The sequence below is a fragment of the Apodemus sylvaticus genome, chromosome 23 (genome assembly GCF_947179515.1).
Source record: "Apodemus sylvaticus chromosome 23, mApoSyl1.1, whole genome shotgun sequence".
Taxonomy (NCBI): Eukaryota; Metazoa; Chordata; class Mammalia; order Rodentia; family Muridae; genus Apodemus; species Apodemus sylvaticus.
The window spans coordinates 28,992,374-29,017,726 of NC_067494.1; positions in this window are offsets into that span (position 1 = coordinate 28,992,374).

Consider the following 25,353-nt stretch of genomic DNA (forward strand, 5'->3'; position numbering starts at 1 on the left):
TCCTGGGATAGGCAAAGGCATTCTTAGAAGCTGAACCCATGTACAATTTGTTGAAGTTAGATAGATATAACGGATGTAAGAATATGTACAAAGTGTAACTCTCCACAAAATTGAGGCGTTTATTAGGAGAAGGGGAGATGGTGCTTTGTGTGTCTCCACAAGGAACTTCATGAATGCTGGACAGAGCCTGCCAAGGTGGGTTTTGTTGTTTCTCTCAGAATCCTTGGTTTATCTAGTCAGTTTCTCTATCTCACCCAGCTGTGTGTCCTCGTGTTCATTTTCCTGGTACTTCTGACCTAATTATTTTAACCCTGAGATTTGTTTTAATTACAACAATGTCAGAACGGTATGAGGACAGTATAAAAAGTGAAGTATTAGACCAATGGTCCTGATGATCACAGATGCAAATTTTCAAGATAATTGCTTGTAAACCAAATTCAAGAAAAGGTAAAGAAGACCACACATTAGGGCTAGAGAGATGGTTCAGTGGGTAAGAGCACTGTTCTCTCCTCCAGAGGATCTGGATTTAATTCCCAGTACTCACATGGAACCTCATGACTGTCTATGCCAGTTCCAGGTGTGTCAACAACCTCACACAACTATAGGCAAAGGCAAAAAATCAATGCACATAAGTAAAAATAAATTATTTAAAAAAGAAGATCATACATCACAACAACACTGGTCTCATCCCATGGGTACAAAGTTGGTTTAACATCTGTAATCATAGCATAACATAACATCACATCACATCACATCACATAAATAGACATCTACAAATCACAATATAACATAACATATGAATAGACATAAGGACAGAACTTATGTAATTAACACAGAGAAACTGTTTGACAAAGTGGAATATGCATTCATGATCAAAGTACTGTAGATGGTAGGATCAAAGAGAATTTTCTCAACATAATGAAGGCCCATATTGTCCAACTCTATAGCCAATGCTTTACTAATTGTGGGGAAATCTGAGAGCATTCCCTCTGAGTGTGGAATTGAGAGAACTGTGTCCATTCTCCACTTTCATTTCTTATTATGTTCAAAATCTTAGATAAAGTAAGAGAAAGGAACAGCAGTATACATACAGGAAAGAGAATGTCAAATTATCACTTTTCTCAAATAATATGATCCTATAACAGATTATAAAGATGTAATCCCCCAACTTCCTAAAATTAACAAAGGTGACCACAAAATATTAATAAACTTCTACCCAGAAAAAGAACTAATCACCAGAATGAAGAGACATCTTAGAGAGGGGGAAAGAAATCATTGCCAACTATACATCAAACAGAAAATTAATACCTAGAATACTAAAGAGCTATACATATTAAATAGCAAAATCCCCAAATTCTCTCTCAATAAATGTGCAGGTCAATTAAATAACTTTCAAAAGAAAACAGAGTGACTAAATAGTTGAAAATATATTCAACATTTTAAGATGTAGGAGGAAGGAAAATTAAAGCATCTCCAGGATTCCATCTAATCCAGTCAGTTAATTATCATCAATAAAATAAAGTCTGGTAAATACTACCTTTACTCATTATTAGTAGAAGTATAAAATGTGGTAACTACTGTGTAACTCAGTGGAAGCTTCTCAAAAATCTAAATATGGAATGAATTTATGGCCTGGTGATACCCCTCAGGTGTATATCCAGAAAAATCAATCAACATACTGAAATGGGCACTTGCACAGATGTAGGCGCAATCTCTTGTGTACTGTGTGTACACATCACCTGCCAATAAAATCCTAAAGGCCTGTTAGCAAAAAGCAGGAAGTAGAAATTGTTAGTTGAGAGAGGGAAAGGGAAAGAGAGAGAGAGAGAGAGAGAGAGAGAGAGAGAGAGAGAGAGAGAGAGAGAGAGAGAGAGAAGAAGAAGAAGAAGAAGAAGAAGAAGAAGAAGAAGAAGAAGAAGAAGAAGAAGAAAGAAAGAAGAAAGAAAGAAAGAAAGAAAAAAGAAAGAAAGAAAGAAAGAAAGAAAGAAAGAAAGAAAGAAAGAAAGAAAGAAAGAAAGAAAGAAAGAAAGAAAGAAAGGATGGAGGGAGGGAGGGAGGGAGGAAAAGAGGGAGGGAGGGAGAGAGGGAAGGAGAGAGAGAGATTGAGAGAGAGAGAGAGAGAGAGAGAGAGAGAGAGAGAGAGAGAGAGAGAGAGAGAGAGAGACTCTGGGATAGAGTCGGATACAGAGTAACTCAGGTGTAAGAAACTGAAGAGAGGTAACTAGCCACATGGCAGTCATAGAAATATATATATATATATATATATATATATGGGTTAACTGAATTATGAGATACTTAGAGTGCAAGTCCAAGCTAAGGCCATAAACACTGTACATAAATAAGTCTCTGTTATTCAGGAACTGGGTGCCAGTGGAAAAACCCAGAGTTACACATATATATGTTTATTGTTGCATTTTTAAAATAGTTTAAAAATGAAATCAGCCAAGCTTTCCTTTAGCACATTGAGGGATTGAGAAAATGTGAAAGGAGGTTTTACTCAGCTACAAAGAAAAATAGAGTTATGGCATTTGCAAAAAACCCCAACAAAACAAAACAAATGCATAGAACTGGAAGTCATTATGTTAAGCAAAACTGGCCAGACTCAGAAAGACAAGCATTACATATCCTTTGATATGCAGAGACTACATTTTAATTTGTCTATGAGTTTGTGTATGCATGTGTTGTGCTAGAATGGTGATCACGAGAAAGGAAGAAGAGATCTTAGGAACGTGGGCTTCATCGCTTCTCAGCCTTTTAGCTAAGATCAAGTGTAGGAACGTGGGCTTCATGAGAAGTGAAAGGGAGGTCATGGACGACATTTGTTGTAAAGCAGAATGCAGATTAATAATAATAATAATAATAATAATAATGGAGGAAAAGGCCAGTAGGAGGGACTCAAGGGTGTGGAGAAGAGGGGAGGAATAAAGGTAAAACATTATGAAAAAGCCATAAAAAGAAATCCATCATACGGTATGGCAGTTTTGAAAGTAATAAAGAAGATTTGTGTATGTATATGCAGTCTATTATATGAGAAAAAATTCTGATTTTATATTTTAATGCAATTTTTCTGTGCCTGATTTCTCTATTTATTTTCCCCAACAAACACACACTACACACTCACACATAGTACACATAATACATAGACACTCGCACACATTCATACATATATACACATTCACAAACACACATACCTTACACATTCAAACACACCACATATGCATACATACACCATATACATACACACACACACCCCACACATACCACACACTCAGACATCACACACTCACACTCATAACACATACAACACTCAGACATATACATACCACGCACACATACACCACATTCACACAGACCCCAAATACACACACATACCACACTCACAATATATACACACCACACACAGACACTCACACACTCACACGTACCCCACACTCACACATAGCACATACACCTACCCCCACACACATCCACACACAGACTTACAATACACTCACACACACTTTCTCACATATACACACATACACACACACACTAATCACTCTAAAATCCACTGACATTATATTTCTAGAATTCCTTCAATCTACTCAGATTCACCTTAGAAACAGTAATTTAAGACTGTTGTTGGGCCAGCTCTTGTTGAGCAAAAGTGCTGCAGATCTGGAAGAGTGTCCTTGTTTGGGGCACCCCCAGGTTCTTTCCTGGAATTGTTTGTGCTAAATACTAGGTTCCAAGGGTTGGGACTACACACTTCTTTCCTCTCTTCCCACAGGACTTGGGGTACTGTCTTAATTCTAACTGGCACTGAATGAATACTGACTGCAAATGCAAAAAACAAAAAGCACACAAACAAAACAAAACAAAAGCTCCCTGAAATCTGGCAGGAGAAATTTTTTAATCACCATGGGTCCTCATTTTTGAAACTTTCAAAGGGTTTTCTGAAAAGGGTATAAAATAGCCTTTAAATAAACTAATATCAATCATGGTGCTATAAATGTTTCTCACAGAATTTGAACTATTCGATGTAATTTAGATTGCCTTTAATAGACTTCACTTTGCATGTTTCTTAATTAAGGTTATGCATGTAATCCTTTTATCAAATATAGATGATACTGGACTAATTCCCATCCTATAGGAGATCTAGCAGTAAAAAGGGCAGGGCAAGTGGGACACACGCTTACAGTGTGGGAATAGTCCTTTTCCTCCTCTCAGACATGCAAATACAGAGAGGACCCATTGCCTAAGGAAACCGCAACGTTTTCTAAAGCAGAGTCACATTCAAAGATCAATTTTCAGGAACATCTACAAAACTAAGTAGCATTTACCAAAACTTTCCAATCTCTAAGGACTTATAAGAACAGACATTGTTTATCAAGAAGATTAATATGAGACAATATAAAGAACCTAATTGGTATATATGTAGTAAGTTAAACCATGGATTTTTAGCACAAACTACAAAGAGGGTATACTGCTATGTGCTATGTTAGATTCATTTCATACATAAGAATATGAAGGGTCAGATGGTAAGCAAACAGAAGACACAGTTTACCTTCAGATTTTGCCAGTGACTTTCCTGTGGTCATTATTTTCCAGTGGCAGAGGAAGGCCAAGAGCCTGATATCTGACTCCCAAAGTGCACAGCTCTCTGCAGCATTCTGATGCTACCAAAATTAAATTGGCAAGTAAAAGCATCTTTAAGTGATTGAAAAATCTCTCATCATGAGGGACTGCACTTGAAGTCCTATTGGAGATTCTAGAGACAACTTGTAAGGTGCCTTCTGATAGTTTTGATAACAAATTAATTTGAAAACCAATAGAGAATTAAAGGATGTTATCTCTAAGTTGTGAAACAAAAGGACATTGCTGGGTCATCTCCCTTTAGAAGGGGCCAAAGTAGATTTTAAGATTTAAGCCCCAAGCAGTTGACCTTCAAACACTTTTCATGAGCTTTGAAAAGTGTGTGCACATGCGTGTGCTCATTTGTCTCTCTGTGTGTATTTGTCTATGTGTATGTGTGCATAATGCATGCATGTGTCTGTCTGTATGTGTATCTGTGTAAAAGCCTGTGTTTATTAGTGTAAATAGGCTCACTAAAGGATAAGCATATAACCAATGAATTTTCCTGTTGATGAAGGAAACAGAAAACTTCCCCACTCTACAACTGAAAAGCTACTGTATACTAAAAGTTATGAACTGAATCTCCAAGAGATAACAAAAATGAAACTCTCTTGTTACCCAGGAGAATTTTAGAGACAATGTGTGCCCTGAAGGTGACATGAGGGAACCAATTACATGGCATGGCTAAAAACCACTATCCAGTAAACAATTGGAATTCCCTATATTTTGTGACATCTAGTCACATTAGCCATGTGGTCTTATACCAGGCCTCCTTCTGCTCAGAGATACTACTGCATGTTGAATTTAGTAACCATGGAGATGACCCTCTGATTGTAAAAACTGTAAGATATTTTTTAAGGCAGGGTCCATTAAAATACCAACTGATTTCTGGGGATAATAATAGAATCTAAGTAACATTTGGCAAATACTATCCATATTCTTTAAGGATTTATATGGAAAAGATAGTTTATTTCTATTATATTTGTAACTCTGACAAGTCACTAGCATAACCCAGTTGATACTCAAACTATCTTTGACAAATGACTTCAAAATTAATTTGCCTATAGTCACACAGTTTAAGGCCTGAATCATAAATTAAAGTGAGATTTAATTACTTCAAACACCATACTACACTACAAACTACCTCCAATGCCTCAGTTTGTACAATGCTCACACAGCATGCACAAGAGGTGTTGTGTTTAATTTGATTTCCAACACTACATACAACAAGTTTTGGTGACATATGTCTATAATCTCTAGTGGATGCAGGAAAATCAGGAGTCATTGCGGCCAGAATGCACCATATGAGACCTTATCTCAAAATCAAAACAAAAGCCTGTATTGTACTTCTCCTAGAGGGTATGTATCCTATGAATTAAATAGTTGTGCTTCCATGAAATTAAACTGTAGAATTTCTAATGTCCAGTGTGGCTGTATTTGGATATGGAGACTCCAAGGAAGTAATCTAACTATATTTGATCATAGAGGCAGGGTACTTTGTAATAGGACTGCCATCATCATGAAAGAGTCACTAGAGTGCTTCTCATTCCCTCTGTCTCCCCTATTTCTCCTTCTATCCTTCTATCTAGACAACAAATTTCTGTTGTCTAACTCACTAACTTTATGGTACTTTATTATGGAAGCCCGTAATGATTTTACTATACACCCCTCCCCCCAAACGTCATATGAGGAAAAGTTAATACTCATAAAACAAGTTGGGAAGAGGTTTCAAATAGAAGGTGTTTAGACCGTAAGGAACCCACCATTATTCATTGGTTAAAGCTGTTCTCTCAAGAGTAAGTTCTCACTGAAGAGAGTTCATTAATTTTATGGAATAGCTTTGTTGTAAAACAAATTGTCTCACATGCAATCACTTCCCATTTGCCATGCAGTATCTTCTGCCATAAAGGGGGCAAAGGCCTTCCTCAGCTTTGCCATCCTGGTCTCCAGCTTTATACTGATCAACATCCAGAGTTGTTTTTCCTAATAAATTTCCTTTCTTAATAAATCTCTCTATAGTAGTGGTACTCTACTATATCAACAGAAAATGGACCAAGATACAACTTGATCAAGTAACACACTTCTGATACCCAAATTTTCCCTGTTTTAAGCTTTCTATGGATCTTATAACCTGGGATTTTCTCATGCACACTAGTATATGTGTCATAGGAAATGAAATGTGCATTATATAAAAAGGAAAGGAAAGAAAGGAGCACTCATTCACTTTAGTAAATGCTCATAGGTAGAACACAGCAAAGTCAGAGAAGGAAACACTGTTTCCTTGTCAAGACCCATATATATACCCTTACTCACATTGAATCAAGTAGCAGAGAAGGGTGGTTTTATGTATTCTAATTCCATTTTCAAAATTGCTATTAAGAATGATTCATATCCTAGATATGAGTAAGCTAAAATATAAAACCACTGGTGTTTTCTTTTCATCTCAAGCATTATCCTCGATTTATACTTTTCTACGTAGAGCAAACTACAAAGAAATATTTAAAACCACACAGGATAGCATGGAGTTGACCACCCACAGGCTGCTTCTTTCCCGGGAGAATTTAGAACCCTGGACAGCTCCAAACCCTGCTCCTCTAAACTAAATATTCAGAGCTGCTGGGATGGCTACAGTAGGAAATTAGGAAGTCAAGACATTCTTACCAAGAGCCTTTCAGAATGATCTCTTATTAGCAAAAATTATTTGAAGGCCATGTTGCAATGATTTGGCACAGTTGTGAAGAGATTGCCTGAATTTTGCTGAGATGAGCCATCACTCATTGCTGTAAGACCACTGGTCTCTAGACTGTCCCTAACACCTAAATTATAGTAAAACTCATTAAATCATCTTTTTCTGTATCAGCATTGTAACAATTGTCTAAATCGCAAGAAATCTTCACTTGACTAGAAAACTTCTCAACATCAGAACATGAGGATCCAAAATTAGGATCTCACTGAAATATGTCAGCAGGCAGACCTAGTTTTGCTATAAAGAAGCTACCTCCCACACTTATCTGAAACTTATTTATGCCTCCCCCAAATTGCTGGCTGGTCAGGATGGAATCATTGCTTTGATGCAGAACATTATAGAATGTCAGAGGCAAAGAGCTGTAGTGTGTCACCCAATTCAATGCCTTCATCTTAGCAAGGAGGCAGGGGAAAGCCAAAGAGTTGAGATAATTGACCTAAGTTCACAGAGGTGACTGCCTTTCATTTCAATAATTTTCCTTTTTCATGCAAGCCTCATGTCTTCCCGCCCTCTTCATCTTCTCTGGCACTGGCCTATGACTCACTATAGATCCAGTTGTATGTAGACCACAAGGGAGGTGACACAACCTGGGCAGCTATCTTTCTGCAAAGCAGATTCTCACCAGAAAATTGGCACTCGGTGCCTTGGCAGAGAATGTGCGTGAGCAGGAGCAGAGAGGAGCACACCATCTGGACAGTGTGATTCTGGGTGCCAAGTGGGCCCCAGCCACAGCAAAGGAGGAGAAAGGCATGGTGTCACCTGACTGCACACATTTATTTTTTGCTTGAAAGGGATTTGTTAGCAATCGTGCTATTCTGAGTGGAAGACATTGTAGGTGGTTCTGATGGCTGACAAATGTGTAGGCAAGGATGAAACAAGGTGAGTGATAGCCAGGCAATTTGCAAATGGTTTGTAAGCCAGGAAAAGTTGGTTGTGTGAGATTACTATGTGTGAATGAAGGGATGCAGTTTTGAAGGGTGAAGAAGGTTTGCTTTTTTTTTTTTCCATTTTTTTCTCCTCTCCCTTTTTAGAAAAGTAATATATAAAAAGATTTCCCTAATTGCCCTGAAGAAAAATAATGTAGTTTAATACCCACTGATACATGTCTTTTCTCACTAAGTATTAATTACACAGGTATTGTCCTAGGCTATAGCAACATAACCCTCTGAAAACCATACAGTTTTCTATATTGTTCCCAGATAATCAGCCAGTAGCATAATTCTGACAGTAGTTTTTCCATTCAACATTCTAAGTTCCTATATACATACTGCTTTGGGCAATAATTTTCAATATTGCATACCTATAGTGTATTTTAATGTATTTTATTTCCATGTTTATTAATATAGCTCCTGTGAACTTGACCACAATTGTGGCATCTATATCTTGAGGATCTCTTTTTCAGTTGTGTAATCATTTCAAATTTTTAATTTTATATCTGCAACACATCAATCATTTGGCACATTGAACTTCTTAAGGCACATTCATTCACATGGTATCACTTTAATCTTGACAATAATATTCTGATATTACTAGCTACTCAGACTTTATAGAAATGCTTATAAGTTTACTTAACAGAACTCAGCACTTTGGCATGAACACTTGCTTCAGAATGAAATGGATTCCATTTGGATCCTGACAACTATTTACCAAAACAAACTATGGGATTTTGTGGCAAAGAACCTTGCTTTTGAATAAGATATTTTTGAATAAGATAATCAGTGTGAAGGTGTCTGGCATAGTGTAGGAATACCTGCCTGTATCTCCTTCCTTCTCAGTTTGTTTCAGACCTAAAGATATCTAACTATTCAATGACGACTTCTTTCTTCTCTTTGTTTTATCTTTTCTATAGTTAAAGAATCATACTCTTTAATGAGTCTGAAATTAAGGGGAATAGAATTTTTGGCTATGGAGTGAAGCTATAAGGAGAAAAATGACAACCAAAATTGAGCACTGTAATTAATGAGAACATACAGCTATCTTTTTATAATGGGTTTCTCTCCCATTTTAAAGATGCTCATTTTTCTTATTTCTAAAAGAAAAAAGAAGTTGGGGAAGCTTTTGGCTCTACACTCTAAGTTTCCAGAAGTTAATTTTATTTGTTTCAGAACAGTTAACAATCATACTTATTACAATAATAGAATGACTATTCACAACAAAATTGATGAAGTCTGGTAAGCTGCTTCTTCTGAAATGATTTTCATTTTATATGTCTCTGCAGCAATATAAAATCTAATGACCACATAGAAATAAAATGCTGCTGGTATAGCTGATATACTCAAAATATGTAAAAGCCAGAATGATGGCCTCTGGGCAAAATCCTTAGTACTTGGAATATCCTCTTGGTTCATCAGAACTCAATCTCTGTGAAATAGAATTTGATTTCTCCAGCAGTAATTCTTCTGTCAAGAAGAAGCCAGTGTTTTCCTGTTAATAAGAATCCTTTCATTATATTTTATCTTTCTTTGAAACTGACCAAGCCTGAATGACCTCACAAATTTCATTATCTTTCAACAGAGTCTAAATACAATTCACAAATTAGATGCGGAAAGATTTCTCCTGCATTAGGGGAGAATTTTCTGCCTACATTAGGTTTGTATCTCCATGTGGTGGGAGCTACTCCACTATCCCATCCTGCCCTCTTCCCCCTCTTCTACTTCTTTCAAGGAAACAAGAATAACTCTCCTCCTATGAGTTTTGTAGAGTGTTTGTTTTTCAAGAGTGTTTCCCAAGTCAGCTCTCTCCATTTTCATGTTAAGGAAAACTGGCTTGCCCTGTTTTCTGCAAAGCTAAAACTCTATGAGCACTGAAGTGGGATTCAATCTGACACAACCATTATCTGTTTTATTTGTTTTTAAGAAAAAAATACTCATCTCACATCTCTTTTTATATCTTCATTTTATTAGATAAAAGCTACTACTAATCTGGCCTAAATATGAAACCCTAACAAAAGAACAAAACCACCAATTAAACCACTTTTATACTTTAAAACCTATCTACATCCTAATCTACCTTCCAACATAAAATCCAATTACATTTAAATTTCATTCATCATATAAAGATAAGAAAAACGAATAAAGATAAGAAATCTTGTCTTAGCATTTGGTAAGTTTTAACTATCAAATTGACCTAACTTAAAAATCGTTTGGGAAGAGTGATTTGCCTAAATCAAGTTATGTGGGAGTATCTGTGGGGGATTGTCTTGAAGTTCATTGAGGTGGAAAGACCTCCCTACTATGAGAGGTACCATTCCCTAGGCAGGAGATCCTGAACTATATAAGAATGGAGAAAAATTAGCTGAGTGGAAAATATGTACGTATTCATTAATTACTCTCTGTTTTTGTGTACTCTATGGTTGTGGTATGACAAGCTCTTGCCACTGTGACTTCTCTGCACTGAAGGCTGTAACCTTGAACTTTGAACTTTCTTGCCTAGGCTGTTTTTGTGAGGGTATTCTGTCACAGTAAATGAAACAGAACTAACAGATTTGAATTCTGATATATAATAAGGCATTTGTGTTTTTTAAGTTCATCTGCTCAGATGAAATAATTAAGCACAGAAAGAAAATAAAAACCAAGTATGTGAAAAATGACTCATCGATAATCATTTAAAATATTTGAATAAACATGAGGACAAACTTGCAATAAAATGTTTACAAGCTAAAAGATGTGAGTCATTTTAGAAACCATTTAATCCTCCTCAAGCCTAATAACTATCCCAGAATACTCCCAGACACTCTAATATTATGAAATATCTTACTTTAAGTCAGTATAACAGTATAACAGGAATTATAGAAAAGTTGAAAAATGCTCACATATGCTGAAGGCCTTGGCTGTTTTACATGACAACTATTGGGTATTTCTCTCTATTTCTGAACTGTCATTCTAAACTTAGGTCATCTGCCAGGCAAGTGCTGGGTTGCTTTCAGGACCACTAACGCCAGAGGACTCTGCCCAGCCAGCTTTTCCCAAGATCAAACAAGTTCTTATCTCATGTACCACTTTTCAGAAAGTAACTCTCTCCCTAACCTTCAATCATCTTTTAGGTGTGGCATCAAAACTTCATTTTTCCTTTGAAAACAAAACTGCTTTCAAAATTTTATTTCTGTATTTTTGTCTGATTTAACAACCTTTACACGATTCATCTGGAACATGGACAACTTCAGTATAGCCCAAAAGGAAAAAAAAAAACCAAGAATGTAGTTATGAGGCATGTCATGTATACATAAATTACAACAGACTGAATTATTAGCATATCAGAATATCAGAATTCTGAAAAGAAATTAACTCAGAAAATTGCCATCAATTTAAATATCACTTTGACTGAAATTCTGATCGAGGAAATTATTCTAATTTTGATTCCATACAATCTGTTTACATGATACCTTTGAGTATTTCAACAAGCAAAACAAGTGTATTTAATGCAGTGAGACAGAAAAATCAGGCTCTGTATGCATTATTAATGCATGATTTAGATTCACATCCTTTCTGAGGTAGAGGTTTTCTGTAACTAGATTCTACATGTTTTAAGAATGCTTTTTCATCTTTGTCTTCCAGACTATATCCATCAAAGTGGGTTACATCCTATTAATTTTATTTTTGGAAGAAACAAATGGCCATTGTAAATATTTGCCATGGTGCAAAGGAGTTGATGAAACTGAGAGTTGAGAGTTACCATCCGCATCTACTTTTGCTTTGCTGTGATCCAACTGAGAGACCAATTCAATGAAGAAAAGATTTGGGAAGGCTTACAGCATTCCATCTTAGATGCTTGATACTATGGTCTTGGAGACATATCACCATGGTGGTAGAAGTATATGGTAGAGGAGACCTCTTCAATCATATGTTCTGGCTAGTTAGTTATGTGTCAATGCAACACAGCCTAGAATAATTTTGAAAGTGAGAAATATAAATTGATAAAATGCCCACTCCAGATTATCCTGTGGGAAACCCTACAGTGCTTTTTTTTCCAGACAGGGTTTCTCTGTGTAGCCCTGGCTGTCCTGGAACTCACTCTGTAGAACAGGCTGGCCTCGAACTCAGAAATCTGCCTGCCTCTGCTTCCCAAGTGCTGGGACTGCAGGTTTGCACCACCACACCCAGTTATGGTGCATTTTCTTGATTGATGGTTGATGTGGAAGGGCCCAGCTGACTGTTGACAGTTCCACTCCAGGGATGATGGTCCTAAGGTACCTAAGAAATCAAGCTGAGCAAGCTAATAGAAGCAAGTCATGGGAAGCAAGCCAGTAAGTATTACCCCTCCATGCCTGCCTTATTAGCTCCTGCCTCCAGGCTCATCAACTTAAATCTTACTTTGTCTGAAATTCAGATAGAAAAATATCCTAATTTTGATTTTATACAATCTGTTCACATGATACCTGCTTCAATTCCTTCTCTGACTCCCCCCAGTGATGGGCTGTGGCATGGAACTAAAAGTTGAAAGAAATCTACTTTCCCCCACCTTGCTTTGGCGCATGGCATTTTATCACTGAACAAGAACCCCTAGCCAAGATATGATGGCAGTAAGAAGTACTGCAGAGCAAGACAGGAAAAGGCTAGATGCAAGATATCGATATCATATGCTTGAAGTAAACCATTTCCTTCTAATGTCTCCAGAACCTTCCAAAATAATGCCACCATCTAGGATTAATAAATTTAATTAAAAAGATTCTAGAAAATGCTGCATAAGCAAAGTTCATAGCTACATCTTTCTCCACTCTCATTTCTCACCATTCCTCTGGTTCATTTCTTGGTGTTTACCACATATTTCATCTGCTTTAACATCAGGAGAGTTGTGCTTATTATTTAATTGTCTAAAACACTTCCAAGATGCCCATACCTTTCATCTGTATCCCCATTCCATAAAGCTTTGTGTTTAATCAGTTTTCCCAATCAACAGAGCTTGCATTCACTCTTCTTCCACTTTATCCCCTACTCTACCTACTTGCAGTGGTTTGAATGAAATGGCTTCCATAGGTTCATATATTTGAAGACTTGGGGCCCAGTTGGTGAGACTGTTTGGGAAGGATTGGGAGGTATGGCCTTGTCAAAGGATATGTGTCACAGGAAGTAGCTTTTGAGGTTTCTAAAATCCACATGATTCCCAATTAGCTCTCTCTACCTTACACTTGTGGATCAAGATCAAAGTTCTCAGCTAACGCTTTAGTGCATATCTGCCTAATCCCTGCTATGTTCTGCACAATGATTGCAATAGATTCTAAAACATAAGCTCCAATAAATACTTCCTTTTATCAGTCACCTTGGTCTTGGTGTCCTGTCACGGCAATAGAAAAGCAAAGAAGACACCAGTATAAACTCAATGTCTGTATTCCATCTATATTCATATGTCAAAGCCCTAATATCCATTTAGGTTTATCTATAGGTGACTCATATAAGGAAGTCATTAAGGTTATGTGAAGTTTTAGTCAGGGCCATGGTCTAATAAAATTAGTGACTTTGTAAGAAGTGACAAAAAATAACTCTCACCATTCTCATTATGTACATAAAGAAGTCACATGAGTCTAAAGTAAGATGGCAGCTACCCAATGAGCCAAACACAAGTCTGAAGTGTCTACCTGCAGTGCCAGTGGCTGGATTTTAGATCTTCAGCTCTTACAAGCCAGCCCACCTGTGGCATTTGGTTACGGTAACCCAAGAAGGCATATTACCCTATCTTTATAATCTCAACAAAGGGAAATCTACCTTGAAATATATTAGTAAATCACAACTCCACTGAATATGCCATAACTTAACATCACATTTCTACTTTATATGTGTGGCTTGCCTGGAAAGGAAAGAACATGTTCATCCTAAATCTTCAAAATAGGTAGAGTAGCAGTATACTAGGAATACTCAATTGTTATTGGCCAGCTAAAATGGAAGTTCAGTAAATTAATTGCTAAATAATATTAACTCTGATATTCCCTTTATTTGGCTATTTATTTCCCAGTCTAAAACAGTTAGATTATCTGAAGCAAAAATGAGGAAAAGAGTGTGTTTTATGTTTTCCCTAGTTTATAGTCACGAGACCAGAAAGACTATGAAAAACAGAGCACACTCCCCTAGCACTTGCGAACTTGAGCTGAGGGCTAAATGAGGAAAGAAGAGAAAAAAAAAAAAACCATGAGCATCTCTTGGCCAGCAGACAGCTCCTCCAATCTAAAGGTATCACGTTGCATAACTTGAATGACAACACAGAAAACACAAACACAATTTCTTATTATTTTAAAGAGAAGAGCAGTTTTGTTTGCTGTTATGATCTTTAAATCAGCCCTCTCATATAACAAAAATCTACAATAGCCAGCAAGAAAATGTGGGCTGACATGCTATTGATAGACTCGAAAAATACACTGCAGTCTGTCAAGTTGCACATTTACATCTTAGAATCTAATCTGCTTTCTTTCCTTCATGAAATCGATTCTGTAGCAATTGAATAACCAGCCCACAAGGCATGTTAATATCCCGTGTATTTATCTTTATATAGCCCAGAAAGGGAACAGTAATTAGAAGTGACCTACTATTACCAGTGCTGAGGGACAGATTAGAGCAATCAGTGTTTTATCATTACTTCAAGGAGGTACCACCAAATCGGCTTCAGCTCTCAGTGACAGGCTGTTGAGCCCTTTGATTCGATTCCTGGAGGAAACAGACTCTAAAATGGTTGTCATTATCTGGGATTTTCTTTCATTTTCTGTAAATTTAAGGCGTCAGTGAAATAGGCTCTGTTTTTAGCTGTGGGATCATATTGTCGCATGCACACGGCACTGGATGAAGTAGGCTTTGGAAGAGCTAAAAAAGCTAAAAGAAAATGACTTTCTAGATTCTCATCCATTTGAGTGTTTTGAGCTAAGCCCTGAAGGTTAAGAATTTCCTGTCAGATTTAAGGAAAAATAACAAGGAGTTGTCACAAGCTCCAGTCCAGTTTTTTTTTTTTTTTAGCTTTTTCTTTAAAATTTTAGTTTCTAGTGTCAGCTACACAGCTTGCATATACAATGTGTATATCTAAAACATCAACAGGATTCGGCTTTGAAAGAGCAAGTATAGCCCCTGGCTGCACTTCTAACTGACTAGGCATTAAAGTACCATTCCTAGATAGCTTAATTTGTTGAACATTGTTCATTACTTCCTTAGGAAGAATGAAAGTGAGGCGAATCTTACAAAATATATACATCTATATAAAAATATATAGATGGTTTCAATTTCCCTTTTTCGTTCATGTAGATTTTTTGCTCTAAGCTGTTTCTCTACTGAATTCAGGTTCAGGAGCTCGACTTCTAGCTTACAATTTTAGCTTGAGATGCAGCATGCGGCGGAGGTAAATTTCCTTGATCTATTATCTACCTCTATTACTTGCATGTTGAAATAACACATCTGCAACAGACACTTCTAGATATAGGTCAATGGGGAATGGTTGGGATCACTACTGGAGCTTGGAGAAATATTCAAAACAAATTTAAAAGAAGCACAACATAAAATGGGTATATGATTAAAAACATTTTTATGATTAATCAGAGTCTTTACTTTTTCATTAACAGTGGTGCACCTAAAAACTACATTAATACTCTATAGCATATTCGTTTCCTGAAACTTAGAAGAACAGATGATTTCACATAGGTGAAAGTACTTCATGAACAACAAGTGACAGCACAAATGACAGATGATGAGTCTCTGTCAAGAATCAGACAAAGATAACAAAAAACAAAACACTCTGGTTATTTTAAACACAAAGGGGTTTACCAAATCTCTTAGAAAGCATTTGAGAGGTCTGGGCTTGTTATAGGATTGAGGCGGTGACTTCCAGAGTGATTATCAGAGCCTTTAATAACACAGGCTCATAGATATTTACTTCCTCTGTAAGAGTCAGAAAGCAGAGACATTAGTAAATTATCTTTGTGGCTATTAAATCTAGTAAATAAATAATAGTATTTAAAAAAATAAGTGATTCTGTATTACCTAAAATCTGTAAGAGTTGTTCATCCTAGAGCCAGTTATCTATGAAAGCAGCAGATGCTTGTACACTGGTATCATTTTTCTAATTAGAAATCTAAGGGTTAGGTCAGGTACAAGCATGGATGCTGCAGAAGTTCCAGAAAGGAGGATCCACCTCTCTGACTGTACTCAATAAAAAGACACAAACAGCAGCAAAGACAACCCAAAGCATTCTCTTCACTTGTATTTCATGAGTGAATCCAACCAGCCAAACCTAAATTAGACCTAGAATCTCACTGAAAAGAAGGAGCATAGATTTGAGTTTTACAGGATTGCTAGTATAGGAAGACATACTAGGACACAAGAGGCAACAATATAATAACTAGATAATTCAGAGGATTTAAGATGTAGAAATAGCTCATGTATTCCTTCTACCCTCAATATAACAAGTAAAAAAAAAGAGTCCAAAATAGTAGTCTTCTTAGAATCCATCCAAGAACTGAACATGCTAGGTAACCCACATAAATTAAATTCAATAAACAGGCAAGCTCTTCTCAGTTCAGAGAGAGAGAGAGAGAGAGAGAGAGAGAGAGAGCATGAGTTCTGTATATATTTTGTATTATAGCCCTCTGTCAGATTTAGGGTTGTGTAGGGATCCCTTTGTCCTATTGACAATGTGCTTTGCCTGACAGAAGCTTTTCAGTTTCATGAAAAGTTCAGTTTCATGGTTGATCTTAGGACATGAGCCATTGGTGTTATCAGGAAATTGTCTCCTCAAAGCTATTTCACACATTCTATTCTATGAGGATTGGTGTATCCAGTTTTATGTTGAGGTATTTGCTCTACTTGGACTTGACTTTGTGCAGGGTGATAAGTAAGGATCTATTTTCATTCTTTTATATGTAGGCATCCAGTTCGTACAGCATCATTTGTTGAAGATGCTTTCATTTTGCCATTGTACGGTTTTGGCTTCATTGTCAAAAATCAAGCGCCCACGGGTGTGTGTGGATTTATTTCTGGGTCTTCAGTTCAATTCCATTGATCAGCCTGTCTGTTTCTGTACCAATACCATGCACTTTTAAAATCACTATTGCTCTGTAGTTCCTATAGAAGTTCTTTTGTTATTCAGGATTGTTTTGGATATCCTAAGATTTTGTTTTTTCCATATGACATTGAGAATTGCTCTTTCAAGGTCTATAAAAAAGAATGTGTTGAAATTTTGATGGGATTGCACTAAATCAGTAGGTTACTTTTGGTAAGATGGTTATTTTCACTATGTTAATCCTATCAGTCCATAAACAGGGAAGATCTTTCCACCTTTTGATATTTTCTTCAATTTTTTTTTTGTTCAGGGACTTGACGTTCTCATCATACAGATCTTTCACTTGCTTGGTTAGAGTTACACCAAGATATTTTATACTATTCATGGCTATTGTGAAGGATGCTATTTCCCTAATCTCTTTCTCTGCCCATTTATCCTTTGTATAAAGGAAGGTTACTGATTTCTTTGAGTTAATTTTATATGCAGTCACTTTGCTGAAGTTATTTATAAACTGTAAGGAGTTCTCTAGTAGAATTTTGGGGACCACTTATGTATATTATCATATCACCCATGAATAATGATACCTTGACTACTTCTTTTCCAATTTGTATACCCTTGATTTTCAGGAAGTTAGATTCCAAAAAAAAAAAAAAAAAAAAAAAAAAAAAAAAAAAAAACCCAAACAACAACCTAATTAAAAAATGTGGTGCACATCTCCAGGTCCCTCAAGAGGCTAGTGGGGGCTTCCGGGCAGCCAGCTGGGAGAAGTCGGTGTGCTCCAATAAATCCGGCGGGCCCCAGCGGGAGCCTTCAGGTGCCTGCTTCAGGATCTGAACAGCCTGGACAACAGCACCCTGTCTACAGGCAGTGCAGAGTGTAAGCTGTGCACCAGAGGCCAACTGGGAAGGGGCAGCTTGCACTGGTGAGTCCAGCACTGACAAGACCAAGTAACACCAGTGAGAGCTAGATGGCAAAAGGCAAACGCAGGAACGTCACTAACAGAAATCAAGGCAATATGGCAACATCTGAACCAAATTCTCCTCTACCAGCAAGTCCTGGATACCCCATCACACCAGTAAAACAAGATTTGGATTTAAAATCACTGGTCATGATGCTGGTACAGGAACACATGAAGGACATTCAGGAGAAAATGGATCAAAAGTTAGAAGCCCTTGCAAGGGAAACACAAAAATCATTGAAAGAAATCCAGGAGAATACAAAAGCCAACAAGGAGGAAATGCAAAAAACACTTAAAGAAATACAGGAGAACTTTGGTCAACAGGCTGAGGTCATGAAAGACGAAACACAAAAATCTCTTAAAGAAATACAGGAGAACTTTGGTCAACAGGCTGAGGTCATGAAAGAAAAAACACAAAAATCTCTTAAAGAATTACAGGAAAGCACAAACAAGCAAGTGAAGGAGCTAAGCAAAACCATCCAGGATCTAAAAACAGAAGTAGAAACAACTAAGAAAACTCAAAAGGAGACAACTTTGGAGATAGAAAGCCTTGGGAAGAAATCAGGGGACAGAGATGCAAATATCAACAACAGAATACAAGAAATAGAAGAAAGAATCTCAGATGCTGAAGATTCCATAGAAACCATGGACTCAACAGTTAAAGAAAATGCAAAATGCAAAAAGCTTGTAACCCAAAATATCCAGGAAATCCAGGACACAATGAGAAGACCAAACCTAAGGATTATAGGCATAGATGAGAGTGAAGATTTACAACTTAAAGGGCCAGCAAATATCTTCAATAAAATTATGGAAGAAAACTTCCCTAACCTAAAGAGAGAGATGCCCATGAATATACAAGAAGCCTACAGAACTCCAAACAGACTGGACCAGAACAGAAATACTTCCCGTCACATAATAATCAAAACACCAAATGTTCTAAACAAAGAAAGAATATTAAAGGCAGTAAGAGAAAAAGGCCAAGTAACATATAAAGGAAGACCTATCAGAATCACAGCAGACTTTTCACCTGAGACTATAAGGCTAGAAGGTCCTGGGCAGATCTCATGCAGACTCTAAGAGAACACAAATGCCAACCAAAACTACTATATCCAGCAAAACTCTCAATCACCATAGATGGAGAAACTAAGATATTTCACGACAAAACCAAGTTCACCCAATATCTATCCACAAACCCAGCCCTAAAAAGGATAATAGGAGGACAACACCAATACAAGGAGGGAAACTTCACCCTGAAAAAAGCAAGATAGTAACCTTTCATCAAACCCAAAAGAAGTTAAGCAATCAAATTTAAAAAATAACGTCAAAAATGATAGGAAGTAACAATCACTATTCCTTAATATCTCTTAACATCAATGGACTCAATGCCCCAATAAAAAGACACAGACTAACTGACTGGATACGTAAACAGGACCCTACATTTTGCTGCTTACAGGAAACACACCTCAGGGTCAAAGACAAACACTACCTTAGAGTAAAAGGCTGGAAGACAATTTTACAAGCAAATGGTCTCAGGAAACAAGCTGGAGTAGCCATTTTAATATCAGATAAAATTGACTTTCAACCCAAAGTCATCAAAAGAGACTCTGAGGGACACTTCTTGCTGGTCAAAGGAAAAATACAACAAGAAGAACTCTCAATCCTGAACATCTATGCTCCAAATGCAAGGGCACCCTCTTTCATAAAAGAAACTTTATTAAAACTCAAAGCACACATTGCACCTAACACAATAATTGTGGGTGACTTCAACACTGCACTTTCCTCAATGGACCGATCAGGAAAACAGAAACTAAACAAGGACACAATGAAACTAATTGAAGCTTTGGACCAATTAGATTTAACTGATATATATAGAACATTCTATCCTAAAACAAAAGAATATACCTTTTTTTCAGCACCTCATGGTACCTTCTCCAAAATCGACCATATAATTGGTCACAAGACAGACCTCAACAAACATAAGAAGATAGAACTAATCCCATGCCTCCTATCTGATCACTATGGAATAAAAGTGGTCTTCAATAGCAACAGAAACAACAGAAAACCCACATACACGTGGAAATTGAACAATACTCTACTCAATGACACCTTGGTCAAGGAAGAAATAAAGAAAGAAATTAAAGACTTTTTAGAACACAATGAAAATGAAAACACAACATACCCAAATCTATGGGACACAATGAAAGCAGTGCTAAGAGGAAAACTCATAGCCCTGAGTGCCTCCAAAAAGAAAATGGAGAGAGCATACATTACCAACTTAATGACACACCTGAAAGCCCTAGAACAAAAAGAAGCTATTTCACCCAGGAGGAGTAGAAGGCAGGAAATCATCAAACTCAGGGCCGAAATCAATCAAGTAGAAACAAAGAGAACCATACAAAAAATCAACAAAACCAGGAGCTGGTTCTTTGAGAAAATCAACAAGATAGATAAACCCTTAGCCAGACTGACCAAAGGGCACAGAGAAAGTATCCAAATTAACAAACTTAGAAATGAAAAGGGAGACATAACAACGGAAACTAAGGAAATCCAAAAAATCATCAGATCCTACTACAAGAGCCTGTACTCAACACAACTGGAGAATCTGGAGGAAATGGACAATTTCCTTGACAGATACCAAATACCAAAATTAAATCAGGACCAACTAGACCATCTAAACAGTCCCATAAAGCCTAAAGAAATAGAAGGAGTCATAGAAAGTCTTCCAACCAAAAAAAGCACAGGACCAGATGGTTTCAGTGCAGAATTCTACCAGACCTTCAAAGAAGAGTTAACACCAATACTCTTCAAACTATTCCACAAAATAGAAACAGAAGGAACACTACCCAATTCCTTCTACGAAGCCACAATTACGCTGATACCAAAGCCACACAAAGATCCAACAAAGAGAACTTCAGACCAATTTCCCTTATGAACATCGATGCAAAAATACTCAATAAAATTCTTGCCAACCGAATCCAAGAACACATCAAAACGATCATCCACCATGATCAAGTAGGCTTTATCCCGGGAATGCAGGGTTGGTTCAATATACGGAAATCCATCAATACAATCCACTACATAAACAAACTCAAAGAAAAAAACCACATGGTCATTTCATTGGATGCTGAAAAAGCATTTGACAAAATTCAGCATCCTTTCATGCTTGGAGAGAACAGGAATTCAAGGCCCATACCTAAACATAGTAAAAGCAATATACAGCAAACCGGTAGCCAGCATCAAACTAAACGGAGAGAAACTTGAAGCAATCCCACTGAAATCAGGGACCAGACAAGGCTGCCCCCTTTCTCCTTATCTTTTCAATATTGTACTTGAGGTACTAGCTCGGGCAATTCGACAACATAAGGAGGTCAAAGGGATACAAATTGGAAAGGAGGAAGTCAAACTATCATTATTTGCAGACGACATGATCGTCTACCTAAGTGACCCAAAGAACTCCACTAGAGAGCTCCTACAGCTGATAAACAACTTCAGCAAAGTGGCAGGTTACAAAATCAACTCAAGCAAATCAGTGGCCTTCCTATACTCAAAGGATAAGCAGGCTGAGAAAGAAATTAGGGAAATGACCCCCTTCACAATAGCCACAAACAGTATAAAGTATCTTGGGGTGACTCTTACCAAACATGCGAAAGATCTGTATGACAAGAACTTCAAGGCTCTGAAGAAGGAAATGGAAGAAGACCTCAAAAAATGGGAAAACCTCCCATGCTCATGGATCGGTAGAATCAATATAGTTAAAATGGCCATTTTGCCTAAAGCACTATACAGATTCAATGCAATACCCATCAAAATCCCAACTCAATTCTTCACAGAGTTAGAAAGAGCAATTATCAAATTCATCTGGAACAACAAAAAACCCAGGATAGCTAAAACTATTCTCAGCAACAAAAGAAAATCTGGGGGAATCAGTATCCCTGACCTCAAGCAATACTACAGAGCAATAGTGTTAAAAACTGCATGGTATTGGTACAGTGACAGGCAGGAGGATCAATGGAACAGGATTGAAGATCCAGAAATGAACCCACACACCTATGGCCACTTGATCCTCGACAAAGAGGCTGAAAACATCCAATGGAAAAAAGATAGCCTTTTCAACAAATGGTGCTGGTTCAACTGGAGGTCAGCATGCAGAAGAATGCGAATTGATCCATCCTTGTCTCCTTGTACTAAGCTCAAATCCAAATGGATCAAGGACCTCCACATAAAGCCAGACACTCTGAAGCTAATAGAAAAGAAACTGGGGAAGACCCTTGAGGACATCGGTACAGGGAGAAAGTTTCTGAACAGAACACCAATAGCGTATGCTCTAAGAGCAAGAATTGACAAATGGGACCTCATAAGGTTACAGAGTTTCTGTAAGGCAAAGGACACCATCAAGAGGACAGATCGGCAACCAACAAATTGGGAAAAGATCTTCACCAATCCTACATCAGATAGAGGGCTAATATCCAATATATATAAAGAACTCAAGAAGTTAGACTCCAGAAAACCGAACAACCCTATTAAAAAATGGGGTACAGAGTTAAACAAAGAATTCTCACCTGAAGAACTTCGGATGGCGGAGAAGCATCTTAAAAAATGCTCAACTTCATTAGTCATTAGGGAAATGCAAATCAAAACAACCCTAAGATTTCATCTTACACCAGTCAGAATGGCTAAGATTAAAAATTCAGGAGACAGCAGGTGTTGGAGAGGGTGCGGAGAAAGAGGAACACTCCTCCACTGCTGGTGGGGTTGCAAATTGGTACAACCACTCTGGAAAGCAGTCTGGCGGTTCCTCCGAAAACTGGGCACCTCACTTCCAGAAGATCCTGCTATACCACTCCTGGGCATATACCCAGAGGATTCCCCACCATGTAATAAGGATACATGCTCTACTATGTTCATAGCAGCCCTATTTATAATTGCCAGATGCTGGAAAGAACCCAGGTATCCCTCAACAGAAGAGTGGATACAAAAAATGTGGTATATCTACACAATGGAGTACTATTCAGCCATTAGAAACAATGAATTCATGAAATTCTTAGGCAAATGGATGGAGCTAGAGAACATCATACTAAGTGAGGTAACCCAGACTCAAAAGGTGAATCATGGTATGCACTCACTAATAAGTGGTTATTAACCTAGAAAACTGGAATACCCAAAACATAATCCACACATCAAATGAGATACAAGAAGAAAGCAGGTGTGGTCCCTGGTTCTGGAAAGACTCAGTGAAACAGTATTTGGCAAAACCAGAATGGGGAACTGGGAAGGGGTGGGAGGGAGGACAGGGGAAGAGAAGGGGGCTTACGGGACTTTCGGGGAGTGGGGGGGGGGCTAGAAAAGGGGAAATCATTTGAAATGTAAATAAATTATATCGAATAAAAAAAAAAAAGAAAAAAAATGTGGTCCAGATCTAAATAGAAAATTCTCAACAGAGTAATCTCAAGCGGCTAAGAAGCACCTAAAGAAATGTTCAGCATCCTTAACCATCATGGAAATGCAAATCAAAAGGACCCTGAAATCTCACGTTATACCAGTCAGAATGGCTAAGATAGAAAACCCAAGTGACAGCAGATGTTGGCAAGGATGCAGAGAAAGGGGAGCACTCCTCCATAACTCATACAACTGTTCTGGAAATCAATCTGGCAGTTTCTCAGAAAACTTGGAAGTAGTTCTACTTGAAGACACAACTACACCACTTTTGGACATACACCCAATACATGTTCTACCATATCAAGAAAACAAGTGCTCCACTATATTCAGAGCAACTTTATTCATAATAGCCAGAAACTGGAAACAGCCCAGATGTCTCTCATCTAAAGAATGGATACAGAAAATGTGGTTCATTTACACAATGGAATACTGTACAGGTATTAAAAACAAGGACATCATGAATGTTGCAGGCAAGTGGATAGAACTGGAAAATATCATTCTGAGTGAGGTAACCCAAAAGGACATGTATGGTATGTATTCACTTATTAGTGGATATTAGCCATAAAGTAAAGAATGCTCATGATATACCCAATAGACCCAAAGAAGGTAAACAAGAAGGAAGACCTAAGCAAAGATGCTTCAGTCACACTCAGAAGAAGGAAAAAATTGTCATAGGAAGAAAAGAGAAGGAGGGAAGTGGGCAGGAAATGAAAAGGGGAGGAGAATTGGGGGTGGGGTGATTTGGAGAGAGACAGAAGATTGGAAATCTGCAGCTGCCAGAGCATGTGGAAGGGTGGGAGAATCTTTAGGAAGGCTCCCAGAAACCTGAGATGGGGAAGGCTCCCAGGAGTCAACGCACGTGACCTTAGCCAAGATGCCTAACAGTGAGGACATGGAACCTGAAGAGCCACCTTCACCTTGCATGGTCAGGCAGAACCGCCCAGTGGCAGAATAAAGACACCAACCTACCCACAACATTTTTTGACCCAAAATGTGCTTTGTCTAAAAGAAATGCAGGAACAAAGATGGAGCAGAGACTAAGAAAATGGCCAACCAATAACTGACTTAACTTAAAACTCATCCCATGGCCAAACACCAGTCCCTGACATTATTACTAATACTGTTATGCTTGCAGACAAGAGCCTAGCATAACTGTCCCTGAGAGGTTCTATCCAGCAGCTGACTGAAACAGATACAATTACCCACACCCAAACATTGGACAAAAGTTGGGGACTCTTGAAAGAGTTGGGGGAATGATTGAAACTGCTGAAAGAGATGGGAACTCCACAGGAAGACCAACAGCGTCAACTAAACTGGACCTCTAGGAGTTCTCAGAGACTAAACCATCAACCAAAGAACACACAGGGGCTAGAATGAGGCCCCTGACACATATAGCAGCCCAGTCTCTATATGGACCCACAACAACTGGAGCAGGGACTCTCCCTAAAGCCTGACGGTATCAGTTCCCCAACAAGGCTGTCTTATCTGGCCTCAGTGGGAGAGGATTTGCCTAATCTGGCAAAGACTTGATGTGCCAGGGTAGAGGAATACCCAGGAGCTTCTTGCCTTCTCAGAAGAGATGAGGAAGGAGAAGGGTATTTTTGAGGGGGGACCAGAAGGAGGGGCAGCATTT